Source organism: Marmota flaviventris, chromosome 2 (assembly GCF_047511675.1).
Source record: "Marmota flaviventris isolate mMarFla1 chromosome 2, mMarFla1.hap1, whole genome shotgun sequence".
NCBI classification, from domain to species: Eukaryota; Metazoa; Chordata; class Mammalia; order Rodentia; family Sciuridae; genus Marmota; species Marmota flaviventris.
This window is the reverse complement of record NC_092499.1, coordinates 132,738,659-132,757,246: the sequence shown is the minus strand read 5'-3', so window position 1 is coordinate 132,757,246 and position 18,588 is coordinate 132,738,659. Positions and strand designations below refer to the sequence as shown.

Here is an 18,588-nt window from a genome sequence, read left to right as displayed (position 1 = left end):
AAATTAAGACACAGACGGATGTGACGGGGCTATTGACGCTGGGTTTGGCGTAGCCACGAGCAAAGAAATGGGCCAAAGGGGAAGAAAGTGCCAGGATGCACATTATTTCCAGAAGAGTCATCAAGGATGTAATTGCCACTTGGATCAAGATCTTGAGTGATTGTATAGACCAGAGTATCTCACCCCAGCTAATGCCTGGGATCAGTAGGCATTGTATACCAACTGTCTAAAAATTATGGCTGGGGCCATACTGACCCATTCTCTGCTTCTGCATGGCTATGAAGCTAAGATAGATTTTAAATATTTGGAAAAAACCCCACTATTTTGTGACAAATTAAAATGATATGAAGTTCTATTTGCAACATCCATTAAAAAAAATTCTGTTGGGAATGGCCATATCCAATCATCTGGGAATTTCTGATGAGATCTGGTCACGTGTTTCCCCCATGAACACTCTCAGTGCAAGCAGTTGAGATGGGTATGCCAGCGACTGTCCCTACAGAACCTGAGTTGCAGTTTCTCATCCTATTAGGACACTTCCTGACAACTAGTGCATTCCCGGACCACTTTAATAAGAGTAGCTCTTTCTCCCCTAGTCCCAAGAGGAGAAAAAAGTCCAAGTTCAGCTCCATTTGAGAAAAACGTGACTGAGGGAGAATTTGGATTTAGATACAAGAAAGATCTTCTGTGGAGAAGCGTCAACACACTCAATATACTCAGAATCAGACCTCCTCTCTAAATTCAGTTTCTGCAATAAATTTTTTTCCAGGCCCAGGCCCAGTACTGAATGCTTCAGCCCAAGGGTGGAGACAGTGTCTTCAGACATTGCAAGGTTTGTCCATGGAAAAATGGTTCTGTAAGATCCCAGGACCAGAGCTAGTACCAGAGGGCAGAGCAATAGCAGTTTTGAGCTAACATGAGGAAGACCTTATCCACAATTTGGGCTGAGCAGAGCTGGAACAAATTGCCCTGGGGAGCAAGGAACACTCTGCTTTAATAAAAATGCTATGAGCTGGGTGCAGTGGCGCACGCCTGTAATCCCAGCAGCTTGGAAGTTTGAGTCAGGAGAATCGTGAGTTCAAAGCCAGACTCAGCAACGGTGAGGCACTAAGCAACTCAGTGAGACCCTGTCTCAAAATAAAATACAAAAATAAGGCTGGGGATGTGGCTCAGTGGTCGAGTACCCCTGAGTCCAATTCCTGGTCCCCCACCCCCCCCTCAAAAAAAATAGAAATGCAATGGATAGTGGTAAATGTGTTTATATCAGAGGACATCAGGGTGCTGGGATTGTATGGGTCAGAAAACTCATGAATCAAGGGACGGAGTGACAGGATGTAGACACGGAGCACAAACTAAGAACATGGGCTTTGAAGTAAAAACTGAGCCAAGTTCAAATCATGGCTCTGTCACTTACCAGCCATTTAGCAAAGTTAGTTAGGAGAAACTTCCACTTCTATATCTATAAATGGGGACTATAGTTCTCTCCAAGATACAATGAGGGTGAAATAATAGCTAGTGCCAGCAAGCGGTAGCTATTACTGTTGAACATTTAATTACAAGAAATCTTCAGTGGCAGATTGCCATGTACATTGATTGAATCCAAAACATCAGAAAACTTTCTCTTTTTTTTTTTCTTCCTCAGTTTCAAAACTATTTGAGTCAGGGAATACAGGAAATTAAGAAAATAATAATAATAATAAGGTATGTCTCTTATATTATGTACCAACATTCAAGCAGATGGTGACTGACCCATGTGTGTGCCATTCTGAAACTGGTGACCTCAGTGTGTACTTCATCCGAGCTGTTGCTCACATGGGGTTGTTAAATTTCTCCCCATAATTCAAGAGGGTTGGCAAAGAGGCCAAAATGGCAATATGGTTCAGATGATGGCTGGCAGGGATTTGTGAATCAGAGAACGTCACGTTAATTTGTTTTTATATTTTTCCCAAATGTTTTACAAAATCATTAATCAAGAAACCCGTTTGGCTGAAAAACAAATGTTGGTGGTGAGTAACAAGCACCAGCTTCCGTCACATTTGCCCTTTTCTGGTGGTTTCTGAAGTTCTGAACTTGCTGGCTTAACAGTTTAGCTGCTGTGAAGGGATATTTTTTATATCAGGTTCTTCCCCCCCCCCCCCCAACGTTGTTTTATTGGTGCATTATAGTTGCACATATTGATGGGAAATGTTGTCACATATTTGTACATGCACACAATATAACAATATAATTTGACCAGTATCATTTCCCAGCACTTCCTTTCTCCCTGCCCATCTCCCAACCCTTTGTTCCTTTCTTCTACTGATCTCTCCCTTTGATTTTTAGAATATCCATCCCCACCTTTGTTTTTGATTTTTTCCTCTCTAGCTCCCACATATGAGAGAAAAGTATGACCTTTAATCTTCTAACTTTGAGTTATTTTGCTTAACATGATAGTCTCAAGTACCATCCATTTTCCTGTAAATGACATAGTTTACAGGAAATAATTTACAGGCTGAATAAAACTCCATTGTGTATATATATACCACATTTTCTTTACCCATTCATTCCTTGATGGATACCTAAGTTGATTCCATAGTTTGACTATTGTGAATTGTGCTGCTATAAACATAGATATGCATGTTTCACTGTAGAAAGATGACTTTAATTCTTCAGGGTAAATACTGAGGAGTGGTATAGCTGGGTCATATGGTGGTTCCAGCCTAGTCTTTTGAGGAGCCTTCATACTGATTTACATAGTGGTTGTACTAATTTATAATCCCACCAACAGTGTAAAGGTGTCCTAAAGCCAGGTTCTATCAGATGCTTTTCAGATATCAGCAGCAGAGTTCACCTTTAAGCAAGTGCAAGGCAGGTCGGCTTAGCGTCTGTGGGAATGAAAATTCTTTCAATTCACTTTAATCTAATTATCCCACTGGGTGCCAAGTGCTGTATGAGACTTTGTACATACAGGGTTAAGTTGGACACCTTTACTCTGGGATCCTTTGGTGAGAAATACTCAATGGCTGTGTCAGTGGAAAGTAGAAACTACACTATATATGGACCAGGTGTTAGGGAGCATGGAGGAGAAATGTGACCCAGGTTATTTGTCAGAGGAGGTTTTTGGAGGTATTGTGCCCCAGCTGGTTTTTATAGAATCATTAGTTAAGACAGTAGGCAGGAGATGCAAAACTACTGCATTCTCCAAGCACGTTGAGGCCAGAGGCTGTGGAGCCTATGGGAGTGGCTGGATGAACTTCAGGGATAAGGAAGGAAGCAGCTGGAGAGACAGTTGGGGCACCATCCAAAGAGCCTAGACTCTGCTCTAGGGGAGCCATATTTTAAAAGATATTGGTCAATCTGATTTGCATTTTTAAATACATAGTTTGTAAGGCACAGTAACTAGGCCGGATGGGAATCAGTACAGCAAGAACCAGTTCTCTCCCTCTGCAGCCCTTTGTATCTTCCTAGGATCTTGCCCCCATTGGGGGTCACCACTGTTTGCTGACTTAGTAAGAAGTTGTACAGGAAGCTTAACCCCAGTATCCTATAGTGGTACTGGTAATAAAGGTGAGTGTGTGTTTGTGTGTGTGTGCATACACAGGTACTAGGAGTTTCCACCTACCTTGACATTGAAGGAAAATGAGGCATGTTTTGATTGCTCTGCACATCAAACTCAATTTTATTTCAAGAGAGCCTCATTTAAGTCTGGCGGGGGAGGAGAAATTGCTTCCACCATGAAGCCTACTTAATCATGATCAAATCCTGTACTTGTATATGCTGTAGGTTAAAAGAGAGGAGGATGTGATTTAAATACCAGCATTGATGGAAGGAAGGGGACAAGTGAATGACAGGAAGCAAAATCTCAGGTGTATTTCCTACAGACATCAGTTTCCTGAATCTTTGGAACAGCATTTTATTACCATTTATGTATGGAAACACTGAAGTTCAAAAATGTGTAGCAGAAAACACACTGGAGGCTCAAGTTTAAGCTCCTGACTCAGTCTGAGAACTGTGTCCTCTAGCAGTCTATTGTGAGGAATACCTGAGAACAGAACCTACCATAATGTAACTGAGATTTTGATAACTACAGCAGTGCCGTCAGAATGAGGCACTGAGCAATGATGTCCAAGGATGTCCACATCCTAACCCCTGGAATCTATGAATATATCATATTAATGGCAAAAGAGACTTTGCAAATGTGATTTAGCTAATGATCTTGAGGTAGGAGATTATCCTGGATTATCAGGTGGGTCCAGTTGAATTGCAATAGTCTTCCTTAGAAGAAGGCAAGAGGAGTGGAGTTGGTGGTAGAAGAGGTTGCAATGGAAACAGAGGTTGAAGTTATTTGAGGAAGGGGTCATGAACCAAGGAATGGAGAAGGCCTGCAAAAGCTGAAAAAGATAAGAAACCGCTTCTCTCCCTCAGAGCTTCCAGGGGACTTGTCCCCAACTTGCCCGAGTGAGACTGGGCCTCTAGAACTGGAAAAGAATAAACATGTGTTGTTGTAAGCAATTATGTAGCAATATGTTATAGTTGGCATTAGGAAACTGATATGTGGATCAAAGACATTCTAACAGAGATCCACTGACTCAAAGTATCTTGAAAAGATTTGTTTAAAAATGTCTAATGGAATAACCACACTTCCATTCCTTTGAATGAATATCCTTGGTGGTAGGATATTCATATTCCTTGGTAGCAGGACTCCATCTTTTTAAAATTCAGCAAATATTAATTGAACCACTTTCTGTGATACTTAAAATGTGGTAAGACATGTGTGTGTGTGTTTTTTTTTTTTTCCTCCTGGTAGCTCCCACTCTAGGAAGAGAACAAACCTAAGTTCACAAATTCTAGTAATAATGGCAGAAACGTAGGTTCTGAGAGGTTCCCAGTGCAATGGAGGATAAACTAATGGAGACAGCCCCTGGGGCAGGAAGGTCAGGGGACATAAAAACTAGCCTGGATTTTGGCACCTAGAAATTGAGGACTGGAGAGGAGAGGACAACTCAGATGAAAGCCTGGTGCAAACATAGGCCTGTGAATGGTGTTTAGAGAGGGCTATGGACTGAATTGTGTACTCCCAAATTCATATTTGTTTGATTGTTCTTTTATTTTTTTTTTATATAAGGTCTCACTATGTTGCTGTGGCTGGTCTTAAGCTTGCCACCCTTCTGCCTAAGCTCCCTAGTTGCTGGCATTAAAGGTATGCATCACCGTGTCTAGCCCCCCAAATTTATATTTGAAGCATAACCTATCATGTGACTGTATTAGAGGGAGGTCTTTAGGGAGGTCAATAAAGTTAAAGACAATAGCTAAGGGTGGGTCCAATAGGACCTATATAGGAAGATTCCAAAGATCCATGTTCATGCACAAAAGAGAGCTGTACAGTACAGTAGATGCCATAAACCAGGAAGACAGACCTCACCAGAAACCAGCTGTGCTGCCACCTCCATCTTGGACTTTGAGCCTACAGACTTCGAGGAAATAACTGCTTGTTGTTTAGGCCACCCAGTCTTTGGTATTTTATATATTTGGTGATGGCAGCCGAGTTGACTAACACGGCTAGCAATAAGCAGTCAGATGTGATTGGAAAGTACTACAATGTGAAGGAGGAAGAGAGAGGTTGGAAGTATAGGCTAGGGCCAAACTGCACCATGACTAAAAATATTCTACTGTAGCCTTGGAGACAACCAAGCACCTCAAAGACTGACCCAGTGAGGAACATGAGGGAGGATCAGGTGACAGCATCTAGGGCCCACAGTGAGGCACTGGCCCTTCTGTGATGTGTCTAGTAAAAGTGTTGCAAGTCCATGTCCAGAATACAATAGAGAGGGCTCCCCTCTGAACTCCTAGCAAAGATAGAAGGCTGGGTCCACAGAATATAGCTCACTTGCTGGGCTGTCTTTCCAAGAGAGGGGCTAGCACAGAAGCCAGGTGAGTGACCTACCACATACACATGCACACCCACATGCCTGTTCTCACACACTTTCTCCCTTACACACACAAAAACACACTCACACATTCTCTCGTACACTCATACATACACACATGCTCACACATGTATAAACAAATACAGTTAAACACTCTCTCAAGCTGGTGAGTGCAAAAGATGACACAAGTTAGAAAAGCACCCCATTGTCAAGATAAAACATTTTGGCCCCCTGGAAATTAGACTCCCTTGGGGAAGATGGGAAGCAACATGGGGAGAATTGACTACTGACCCAAAAGATACTAATATTTATTTATTTATTTACTGGGCATTAAACTTAAGTGTGTTCTACCACTGAGTCACATCCCCAGTCCTTTTTTGTTTTATTTATTTTTGAGACAGGGTCTCACTCATTTGTTAAGGCTGGCCTCAAACTTGCAATCCTTCTGCTTCTGTCTCTTGAGTTGCTGAAATTCCAGGAGTGCACTACCACACCCAGTCCAGATGCAAATATTTACAACAGAAATTGAGTGATCGAGCAAGAGTTCTCTACCCTCTGTGGGGCTAAGTTGGATTCAGCCACAGAACACTTGCACACAAAGGATGTGTGGCTGTGTATTCTTAACAGCTGCAATGACAGCGGCAGCAGGAATATTTGGCAGCTATTAAAAGACAAGTTATCCCACTCTTTAGAATATTTATCCAAAAGAACTAAAATCAGCACACTATAGTGATACGTGCATAACCATGTTTATAGCCGCACGATTCACAATACCCAAGTTATGGAACCAGCCTAGGTGTCCAACAACAGATGAATGGATAAAAAAAAAAATGGGATATATATACACAATGGAGTTTACTCAGTCATAAAGAATGAAATTATGGCATTTGCCAGTAAAAGGATGGAAATGGAGATCATCATACTAAGTGAAATAAGCCAAACTCAGAAAATCAAGGGTGGAATGTTTTCTCTCATATGCAGAAACTAGAGAGAAAAAGGAACAAGCAGCCCTCTCATGAAAACAAAAGAGAGACCAAGAGAATAAAGGAAGGGGGTTAGGGACAGTGAGGAGGGGAGAGAAAAGGGAGGCACTGGGGAATGAAATGGATCAAATTATGTGTATGTTTGCACTTGTCATAATGAATCCCCCTATTGTGTATAATTACAATGCACCAATAAAAACCATAAAAAAGTTATCTCTATGAAAAAAGATGGAGCCGGTGTGAGAATAGCTGAGGTGAAACAAGGAGAATTTAAATTGCTTGGCTGCCAATGAGATGGAGGGAAGTGTGAACTGAGAATTAGGGAACACTGGTTTCTGGAATTTCTTAGAAGGGACATGTGAAACCCAGGATGTCTCTAGAAAAAAGAGAGGATGTTTTAATGAGGCTGATGCCATGTGTTCTGCCCTGCACTGAACTGAATCCTAGACATTCTTTCAGTTTGTTTTCTTCCCTTTGGGAAAATCTGTTGCAGTGTTTTAACACTAAGCCAAAAAATGGACACTTTTCTGTGCCTTAGAAAGGGAGGTGCAGCCGCAGTATCAGGAACACCCACAAATATTTTGGGATGGACTCTATCACTTTGCCATGGTTAATATTCCATGAGATGACTGATGTATCCACTAGCATCCACAACCAAGTCTCACCTGTTCTGAACATTTTCCTGTTAGTCACTCTCACCCCTCTGGGTGCAAGCTCACCATTTGGTCAGCATGAAGTCTTTTATTCAGTGAAAGTGAAAACTCCACTTAATTCCTCCTAGCTTGGCCTTTTATTTTTGAAATTCAGAGTTTAGAATGCCTAGAAAAGTCTGTAAACTTTCAATAGAGCCTGGATCTTACAATATATTTTCTTTTTCTTTTTCCCTTCCCTTCCCTCCCTCCCTCCCTCCCTCCCTCCCTCCCTCCTTCCTTCCTTCCTTCCTTCCTTCCTTCCTTCCTTCTCCCCACCCCTGAACCCCCTGCCTCTGGTACTGAGGATTGAACTCAGGGGTGCTCTACCATTGAGTTACATCCTTGGCTCTTTAAAAAGAAGTTTTGAGACAGAATCTTGCTAAGTTGCTGAGGTTGACCTTCAATTGTGATTCTTATTTTTTATATATATAACCATCCTAGGTCTGGATGAGGGGTCAATGCATGTACATACAGGTCTGTGTGACTTATGACATAGTATTTAACAAAAGTCAGAAACCTGGAATGATCTTTTCCAAGTCTCACCACTGAGATCAATGATGACCACTTAGTGGAGAAAGGACAGTGCACACAGATCCCATCCTTTATTCTTAAGACAATTGTATAGAGTGTCACAGATTCATTCTCTAAGACTCAGTCCTGCTTGTGTAAACACCTAAATAAGGATTCTTATAGATTTATCTATCATTGCATGGATGGTTCTCAACTTACCATGGTTTGCTTATAGTTTTTTTGACCCGACAATGCTGCAAAAGCAATATGTCTTGCATAGAAACCATACTTTAACATACATGAACCATACGTTAACAGATGGTTCATACATGAACCAAACGACTCTGTTGTTCACTTTCAGGGCAGCATTCAATAAATGATAGTAGATATTCAGGACTTTATTATAAAATAGGCTCTGTGTTTGCTTTCTCAGCACATACAGAGAAAATTAGCAAGGTCCCTGTGCAGGGATGACACACGAATTTGTGAAACATTCCAGAATTTTTACAGTAGAGAAAGCCAGTGCCACCGGCACAGCATGGAGTCCAATCTCAAATTCCTTTGTACTGATTGTGCTGAGCAAGATGGACATGTGCTGCTCCTTGGCCTCTACTTCTTAGCAAGGATGTTTTTAGTAGTTCCTTGGACACTGAGTATTCTGTTTGGACCTCCACACTTATGAAATAAAGCATCTGAGTTCCTGCATATCTCTATGGAAAACTTGGCAACTGGAACCCTCCTTGGCCTCACCTGGGTTGGACATGTTTACCCCAAAACATGTCCACTTCCATACCCCTGTGTGATCTTATTTAGAAACAGAATCTTAATTTCATGTCATTATGGATCTTGAGATCATCCTAAATTTAGGGTGGGCCATATGTAATGGCTGATGTCCTGAGAGAAAAGAGGGAAAGACTTAAGACACAGACACAGGGAAGAAGGGCATGTAATAAAAAAAAAAAAAAAAAAAAAAGGACATGTGAAGATAGGCAGAGGCTGGAGGTAGGCAGCTGCAAACCAAGGAATGTCAAATCTTGGGAAAAATCGTTATCTTTAAAAATAAAGTCCAGCCCACATCTACAGTACCAAATATTGTGAAAACATTTACTTATTTTTATTAAAAAATATTAAATTCTTTATATTTATAGCTTTTAAAAAATCATTCTTCTTCTTCATAGAGGGAACTACATAGAAATGATTGGGGATCCCCAGCAATCACTGGCAACTGGAAGAAGGCATGGGACAGTGTCAGAGCTACCAGAAGAAACCAGCCCTGCCAAATCCTTGATTTCAGACTTCTGGTCTCCAGAACTATGAGTGAGTACATTTCTGTTGTTTTAAGCTAACAGGTTTGTGGCAATTTGTAGGGGCAGACTGAGTAAACTAACTTGCTGTGCTTACTCTGATATGGCCTCCAGGACATGGTCTCCAGAGAAGGGAGAGGCTCTGACTGGAGCCTCTCTCTTCTCTTCCACAGGGACAACCTCAGGGTTGTCCTCTTCAGGGGCCTCAGAGGGTCCGGTGAGACCACCAGGGATCTTGTATTGGCTTTCCTCAGGGGAGAAGCCATGTTGTTCTCTTCAAAAGGTCTAGCTTCAAAAGGACTCAGGATTTTCTTCCAAGCTGAGTTTGCATTCAGGTGCCACTCTCATTATGATTAGGATCTGGGCAGTATACACACTCTTTGATGTGGTCAGGTTTCTCAGGTTTGGGTCACTGTCTGCAGAATTGAATCTGATGTGGAGAACTCCTCAGCCTTGTGTGGGATTTTTGTGGGTCTGGTACTTGGCCTTGTTGGTCTTTCCTGCTGAGTGAACATTTCCTCTCTTGCTAAGGCTTCTGGGAAGTGAAATTCTTTTAAACTTCTGGACCCCTTTCCCACATCTGAGAACGTGGGTGGGCTAAGTTATCACTGAAACCCCATATAAGCTCTGTGGTCTGGCAAAATCCTATCTGCTTCCTCCTTTCTTGCCAGGGTTTTGCCTTCCCTGGCAACAGAGTGTTGGGGTCCGAGAACAATGACCAAATGTCCTACTTTTCCTGAGACTGAAGGCATTTCCTGGAATGTGGGACTTTCGCTGTAAAAACTAGGAAAGTCCCAGGTAAATGCGGATAGGTTGCTCTCCCAAGTCTTGGGAAAAATAGGTATCTTTAAGACAAAGTCCTGCCCACATCTACAGTACCAAATATTGTGAAAACTTACTTATTTTTATTGAAAAGTAACGATTAAATTCTTTATATTCATAGCTTTTTAAAAAATCATTCTTCTTCATAGAGGGAACTACATAGAAATGTTTGTGTTTGTTTCAAAAGCACTGTCAGAGGTTGGGTTCTTCAGAAGTGTTATCTAAGAAAAAACATGGTATGTGAAAGTGATTTCGTGAGAAAGGTTTCCAGGAAAAGTTGAGAAGTCACTTCCATCTGTTACCATGTCCATCCCCAAATTCTGCAGAAGATGCAAACTCATAGGAAGCTCAGGACAGCTGGCCACAATCCTGAGGAGGGTTCCAGGGACACCTCACCTCAGGAAATGGGACTAAATAGAAAGAGAACCAAGCATGATTTAGTCACTATCAACAGTATCAAGAAAGTAATATTTCCACAGGGGATAACCCTAGCTCAGTCCCACAGGGATGCTCTGGAGAAAATATAAGTGACAAGTTATAGATGCCCTCATCAGGAAAAGAGGTCTTAATCCCCCTGCACCCTTGAGTGGTTGGCAAGGAACTATTCTTGTGGGTTGTGACATTCTCTGACTCTGTGTGCTTTGGCAAAGTAGGATTTTGTAGCCTGAGGACAGTCCTTTGATGAAGAGACTTGGATTCTGGTACTTGAGAGTAAAAGCAAAGAGAGAGCTGGTGAGTGTGAAAGTGGCCCAAGGGCTGACATGTTCTTCCCACAAGAGGACCAGAGGCACAGGACCTCTGTGGTTTGCTCAGCAGGCCACATTCTCTCAACCCTCCCTATGACCCTAACCTCCTCATCAATGTCAAACATCATAATGAGGCCAAGCTCCCTTGGGTCCTGGATCTGTGCTGTCTACAGGATCTGTGGGCCCCAGATACACTCAGGGCCAGCATTTCCATCTTGGCCCCAGTCACACAGCCTGGTCTTCCACTTTCCTTCCATTTCCTGTTTATCTTCAGGCCATCTGCCTGGGCTGTCTTCTGTCTTCTCAGGAGGCAGGAATTGCCTCTTTACCCATTGCTTTTCAACTCTTCCCTGTTTCTCTTTAGGAATCCTTTTTGAATGCGAGGATTCAATTTAGATGAAGGCCACCCCACCTCTCTGTCTACTCCCTGAACAACCTCATGCTCCACCACGCCACAAACTTAAGAGGAAAAGTAGTTCTCTGGATAGTTTCACCAGGGGTAAATCTCCAGAACTCCAGAACTGAGTCAGTGTGTCCCACATTTTTGTGACCTTGGTCCTCTCTCTTTACCCTCTGCCTACCCTCTTGAGTTCAGCCTATTTTCATCATTACCAAATGCCAGCTGTCTCCACCCAGCTGTCTGCTTCCTTATTATATTCCTTGAAAGAGACAGAAATAAACACACAGGTTTGCTTGCCCATAGCCAGCACAGAGTTTGGGTTTGAGATCTATCAAGAAATCTTTCTCAAGCTGCCACCAGTCATTGTGAACTCACTGTAAACATGGACAATGGAACAGTGTCCTGGCGGGTAAAATGAATTCCTGATCATTTCAAGACCATCAGTCTTGTGCCATGTACTATGCTATATGCTAAGCATAAACCCATGAACTGAAAGTCTGAGGTGATCTTCACTAAAAGTTTCTTCAGCACCAAACCTGAATCATTTTCTTCTGCTTCTGTCCTACTTCCAGAAGAGCTGGCCCAGTCTCCCTGTCAGCTCATGCCTGAACAGAAGTCTTTCTCCCTCCATTACCTAAGAAGAGAAACTTCCATGTCTCAAATTGACACCTCATTCTGTCTGTGGAGAGTGAACCTAGGATAACTTTACCTATCTGGCATCTCCTTAGCACTTGGGATCCTGGCTCCTCACCAAGTTGGTAGCTTTGTGAGTGCTTCTGCTGGGAGCCCTGCAACCACATTTCTCAGAAGACCCAATTTAAACCCAAACATGGCCACAAGGGAAATAGGGCAGCCATTTGATGGTGTGGAGAGTTCATGAGAAAAAATGAGTAGACATTTTTCTTAGCTCAAGGAGCCTGTGTGTAATAGTGGTCCACTTTATGCTTTGAATGTAGCCCTTGCTGCTCTGCCTCTGCAACTTTATTTTTAAAATGGACATGCTTCTTTCTCTTTCTTCTCCTCCTTCTCCCTTCCTAATCTCACGGGAAACATGACCTTTCTTCCCCATCCTAGGCAGAGTTACGTGTCCTTGAGTATACACCCACCATAGAAACTAAGTAATTTGGGATAACACCAGAAGACTTAAGCAATGACTGTCTCCCAAATTAACAAGTGAATTACATCTCCTGACAGAACACAAGGAATGTAGCCTTTGAATCACCTCCCTACACCCCACTTCTGATGATGGGCAGAATCACAGCCTCTGGGAAAGGAGTTCAGTGTGTTTCTTCTTTTCTAACAAAGCAATAAAACTTCTATTTTACTTTTTCATAAAGCTGTGTCCTCATTATTGGATTGGCATTGGGGACAAGGATGGAGCTTTCAGTAACATGTGGATGAGAGATTGCTCGCATGCTGATAAATCACTGTGGTGAAGTGTTTTCCCTGCCTTTTCAGCATCAAGCCACATTCCTTTATTTCTGGCTTTGTATTTGACTCTAACTAAAGTGTGTGGAAAGAATTAGGGGTTGAGAGGCCATGGCTGTAGAACCAGAGTCAGGCTGCATTCCAGGCATTTCACTCTGGTGTCCTACTGAGAGGTTGTATGGGTGTCATGATTTATGATGGTTTTGAGCTTAGAGATGGGAACCATATTAAGTGACTTCTGCAAAGCTGAGGCAACAAGCTGTGAGCCTAGTGGGTAGATTCTATTATAATGGACCCCATCTGGGACCACCATGAGGTTGTGATTAGGTTAAGTTCCTGAGCTTCTCATCCCTTCCTGGATATCTTCTTCCCTCTTTTCTGTCAGCACAAGGTAGGTGCCCTCTACCTCAAACCAGCACATGCCAGAAAGTCACCCTCAGGTGGCCTGTCTCTCTCCTCTAGTGGTGGAACACTCCTCTTGGTGGTAGGGGAGTGTGCTGGGTCTCCTTGTGTCACCTCAACCCCAGGACTGTGCACAGAAGGTGATAGTTACCATATGAGTGTTTAATGACCAGACATGTTTGAGAAGATGTGCAGAAGTAATCCTACCAGTCTCCTGCTCCACATAATAGGGAGTATTACTTTTCCCAGTGGAGGATGAGGAAACTCACCCTCTCCTGAGGAGAGGCTGGGAGAGAGTGAAGAAGTGTAATTAGCACCTGAGAATGCTGGTTGTTCCAGTTTCTTTATCTGCCCCACCCCCTTTGAATTCTGAGCAAGGAAAGCATTTCCCTCACCCTGGTACTTGATTCCTCACCTCCCTCATAAGAATGAATTGGGATATAATATTTTTTATTATTTATATTTTTCTATATTCTCCACTTTAAAAATAATGACTGAGCTTGGCATGGTGTGCATGCCTGTGATCCCAAAGGCTCAGGAGGCTGAGGCAGGAGGGTCGCAAGTACAAAGTTAGCCTTAGCAACCTAGTTAGGTCCTCAGCAACTCAGCAAGAACTTGTTTCAAGATAAAAATATAAAAAGGGCTGGGGATATGGCTTGGATTGTTAAGTGCCCTGGGTTCAATCCCCTGTACCAAAATAAATAAATAAATAAATAAAAAACATCTACGTACAAGATATTTCTTTGGTTAGCTGTTTATTGTAAGAATTAGAGAACCCCAGGTAAACCCAGGTAAATCAGCTCAGGTCATGGCAAGTACTTCTCCCTGTGTCCCTGTTCTGCAATTTGCTCACCTTTCCATCTGTCACAGGATTGTCCAGCTCTGGAGCAACTTAATCTCACAAGGGCATATTCCTCTTTTGTACCCCTATGCATCTAAATTCCTATATATTGTGGCATTTGAATGTACAGTGACTAATCATTTATTTATTTTCTCTTTTCTGGCAGGCAATTTTATTACTTTTTATGATTTTACAGGTAATATATATTCTTCTGGAGATAAGTTGTATTAAAAGTTACAAGGATGGAAGGAAATTCATTTCAGATGTGGAGACTACCCCGAAAATATTTTTCATACATCTTTTATGCGTATAAATGAACCCAAATAATTTTATATGAATGCATTGTTATTATATTTACGCTTATTTTCATTTTTGCTTACTCTCTCAGCTTGTGAGTTTTTCCTCTCCAAATGTAGCCTAATGTGAATATTTTATACATTTTCTATATGTACATGTGTATGCACATATACCACCAACAAACTCACAAATGAATCGACATAATGTGCTTTCATGTTTTAGCTAAATAGATTAATATATTTATACTTTTTGATTATTGCTTTTGTTTATTACTCTACTGAGGTAAATGGTGATAATGGTATTCTGCAATTTTTCATCTTTTTTTTTTAAATCAGTGGCTTTAATTTAATTTACGATTTCCCCACTACAAAATTGAACAATAAACATTCTTTTATATATATTTCACTGAGAGAATGTCTAGATGTTGGAAAGTTGAACCAAAAATATGATTTTATTTAACTTAGTAAATATTGCCACATTAATCTTGAAATCAATTGTAAATATATATATATATATATATATATATATATATATATATATATATATATATATTAACCAAAAATAAGCAAAAATAATCCCTTCATGTGCATTTTCATTTTTATCAATCCATTGGGGGTGAGAAATGTCATTGTGACTGTAATGTGCACTTCTCTTTGAGTTTCAGTATCTGCTTTCTGATTTATATTAATTTATATTTAATTATTGAATATTTCCATTAAATAGTAACTTTGAGAAAAATATACGCTCATCACTGCTATTTAACATTTTGTTATAATCACAGTTACTTGTTGAATTCACTTTATTTTCAATCAATTACCCCTTCCCCCTTTCTTAATGTGTTTAAAGTAATTCAGCCATCCAAGCTGTTCCATCTGTTCCTTCCAAGGGATAGCCATTCTCCAGTAGCATATATCCACCTATGATTTTTTTCACCTTTCTTTTAGTATATACCTATCAACTTAGAGAATAAAATACATTATTGCTTTGGGCTACAAAAATACGCATGGCATTTTAGACTCAGTGCTACATTGTTCAGAATTTTTGCATGCTACAACTAGACCATTTAAGTGCTCTACTAGATTCCTTCAGATGACTAAATCCCAGTTCATTCATTTCTCCACTGAAGTGGAGATAGTTTTCTGGTTTCTCACTATTACCAACAGAGCAAGGACTATCCTTTTATCTGTCTCCTTATGTATATGTGGGAAGTTTCCTAGAATAGATATGTGGAGCTGAAATTGCTGCACAGGGTTGGTATGGCTTTGGCATCCCTGGATGTTGCCTCATGTGCTGCAGAGTAGTTGTCTCTTTCCCACCAGCTGGGGAAGACAGCACCTGTTTCTTTAAGCCCTGCCAATCCCATGTGCAGACTGAATTGATCTTAGGGACATAAGCAGCTATCTAATATTAATTTTGCATTTCCCTTAATTACCAGTAAAATTCAGTCTCTTCTATTACAGTTAATGTCTATTTTTGAGTTTTTATGAATTGGCAATTCAAATACTTTGATCATTTATCTATTTTGTTGTATTTTTAATTCATTTTTAGGAATTAATTGAATTTTAGTATTCTGAATACTACTGCTGGGTTCATAAATTGCAAATTTTCTACCAGTTAAATTACTTTCTTTCACATTTTTTGAGAACTATTTTTTGGGGGGGAGGAAGAGTGGAACTGGGGATTGAGCCCAGGGGTGCTCTACTACTGAGCTATATTCCCAGTCCTTTTTTATTTTGAGACAGGTCTTGCTAACTTGATGAGGCTGGCCTTTAACTTGGGATCCTCCTGCCTCAATCTCTCAAGTGGCTGGGATTACAGGAGTGCACCATCACCATCACTTCAACCATTTTTAAAAATTGAGTTCAAGATTATCAACATTTTACTTCATGGTTCATTATCTCCATGCCTGGTTTAAGATATTTCCCTAGCTGGGCATGGTGGCGAACACCTGTAATCTCAGCAAATCAGGAGACTGAGGTAGGAGGATCTCAAAATTTGATGCCAGCTTCAGCAACTTAGTGAGATCATAAGCAATTGAGACCCTGTCTCAAAATGAAAAATAAAAAGGGCTGAGGATGTTGCTTAGTGGTTAAGCACCCCTATGTTCAATCCCCTGTAACCAAAATTTAAAAAAAAAGGAAATAAAAGAAAGAAAACCTTCTATAATTTGATTTTATATTTTCCTAGAGATTAGCTACAGAAAAGGTAAAGGTAGGTCATATTATGAATGGATGCTTAGCTTTATAAGAAACTGTTTGGTGTAGCCTCTGAGAAGTCTACTCAGTTCAAGGTCACAAAATTGTCTCCTGTGTACACTTTAAATATGTGCAGCTTATTTTGTGTCACTATCAGACTGATAAAGCTGTTAAAAAATTAGAAATAATAGGTGTTTGACAGAAAAGTATTCAAGTGATTTTAGTTTGCCATCTTTGAAAATTAGCAGAGAAAAATTAGAATTTTAAGTATTTATTAAGGGTTTGAGTATATTGAAATACTAACTTAATTTTGTGAAGATTTAAAAAAAGTAAGAGTGTTTGAAGAGGGACACAAACACATACACACATACACAGGGTTCTGTGGTGAGACCCAAGATCAAATCCTGGTTCTACCATTGCCTTCCTGTGTTCTTAGATATGTCAACTAACTTCTCTGAGTCTTGGTTTTCTACAAACTAGGAATGGTAACCACATATCATAAATCTGTAATGATTAAGCAAATAACATGTACAAAAAAGGTTCTAGAGAGCCTTACCTGACACAGAAGCTCAAGGATTATTAGTTTCCCTTTCTATCCTATGTAGCTAGACCTCCCAAAGGATGGCTCTTTAACATACACACACTGCATACGGTTGAAGGGACCTATGACACAACACAGCTCCAGGGACGAGGTGTGCTGCAAGATATCCCTGAACTCCAAGAGGCAGGTTCTGTGAGAAGTTCAATGCAAAGCTGGCCTGGGCCATGGGTTGTTCAGAGCAAAGTCATTTTTATTGTAATGAAAATTTAAAAGGCAATTACATTAGTTATACATATACACAACCAACTTAATAACTGTTAGTCATAGAGAACATTCAAGAAATACAAATGATTTACCCACAGCACAGTTCACATCCATAAGAAGAAAGGTTAAAGGAGAGATGATTAAGTGCTTAATGTCCACTGAAGCCTGCTTGTGGAATCTTTTTTTTAGGAAATAGATTGTTAGAAATGAGCCACCCATTTCTGCGCAGTCTTGAAAACCCCATTTTTTTTTTTTTTTTTGTCAGTGCCCCACAGACTTTGGCTGATTGATTGGCCATAAAACCAGCTCTGGCTACAAGGCCCAGGCACACACCTACATGTGACAATGTGCCTGCACCCTCAAGTAAGGCTCTTCAAGCTTCTCAGGGTCCAGGCAGTAGAGGAGGAAGTGGACAGCAAGGTGGCTCATGGCTCCTCAGTGCACAGGATTCACTAGCAACAGGTAGTAGCATGGTAAGTTAGGACACAGCAACTTAATGACCAAACACCTTTCTGATAATACAAAGGGATTTTCTAGTCTGACTTGTCACCGCTAGAGCTGTTGGGTAACAGGCTTGCTCTTGTTTATGGGGCAGGTCATGACTGTTAAGGAGCAGGTGGCCTAGACAGGTGAATGATCTCTGTTTTCACAGAGCTCATTAGTTGGGTAAAACACTGCAGTGAGGGAAAGAGCAACTAATTTTCCTGGGGTCTGCCTCATCTCTTGGTTAAACCAACTAACTAGGTGCACCAATACCTGTAATCTGGGGAACACACAGTTGCTTCATTGACACAGAACATTTAATCTCCCTGGTGTAAATTCCATTAACTTTCATAATCTCTCCATCTCTGCTATTTGCAACATTGACTATTCCTGAAATTAAAAAAAGGTTGAATTAGATGTGTTAGAAAGTAGAGAAGGTGGCTGTTTGTAATGGCTCTCTTGCTCCCTGAAACCAACACTAAAAGCAAAGCTAGGAAGGAGTGACACTCAGGCAGAATATTCTAGAACCATTCTTGGCCACTCCCACAAGTCACCTGTGCAGTCTTGGTGGAGTCTCAGTAAAGCTGCATTTGTGCCCTTGCAGCAGCTTAGGAGGTCACTACATGGCCCCCTTCTATGGAAAACCTATTGCTTGCTTAGCTAAGGAAAGTAAGTGGAAAGGCTAGCAGCAAATCTGCTGAGAAGGGAAGTATGGTTCTATCCAATCGTGATGCTCCCTGTTCACCTAATAGGACTAAAAACTGAGTTGGCAGT

At 41.0% G+C, this 18,588-nt stretch overlaps 1 non-coding gene across 1 annotated transcript; it reads left to right on the top strand.

The window, feature by feature from the left end:
• The first annotated feature begins 8,494 nt into the window (after positions 1–8,494).
• On the top strand, positions 8,495–8,596 carry LOC114081275 (U6 spliceosomal RNA). Its single transcript, XR_003580765.1, has one exon. It is a non-coding gene; the product is annotated as a U6 spliceosomal RNA (small nuclear RNA).
• Positions 8,597–18,588: the final 9,992 nt, after the last annotated feature.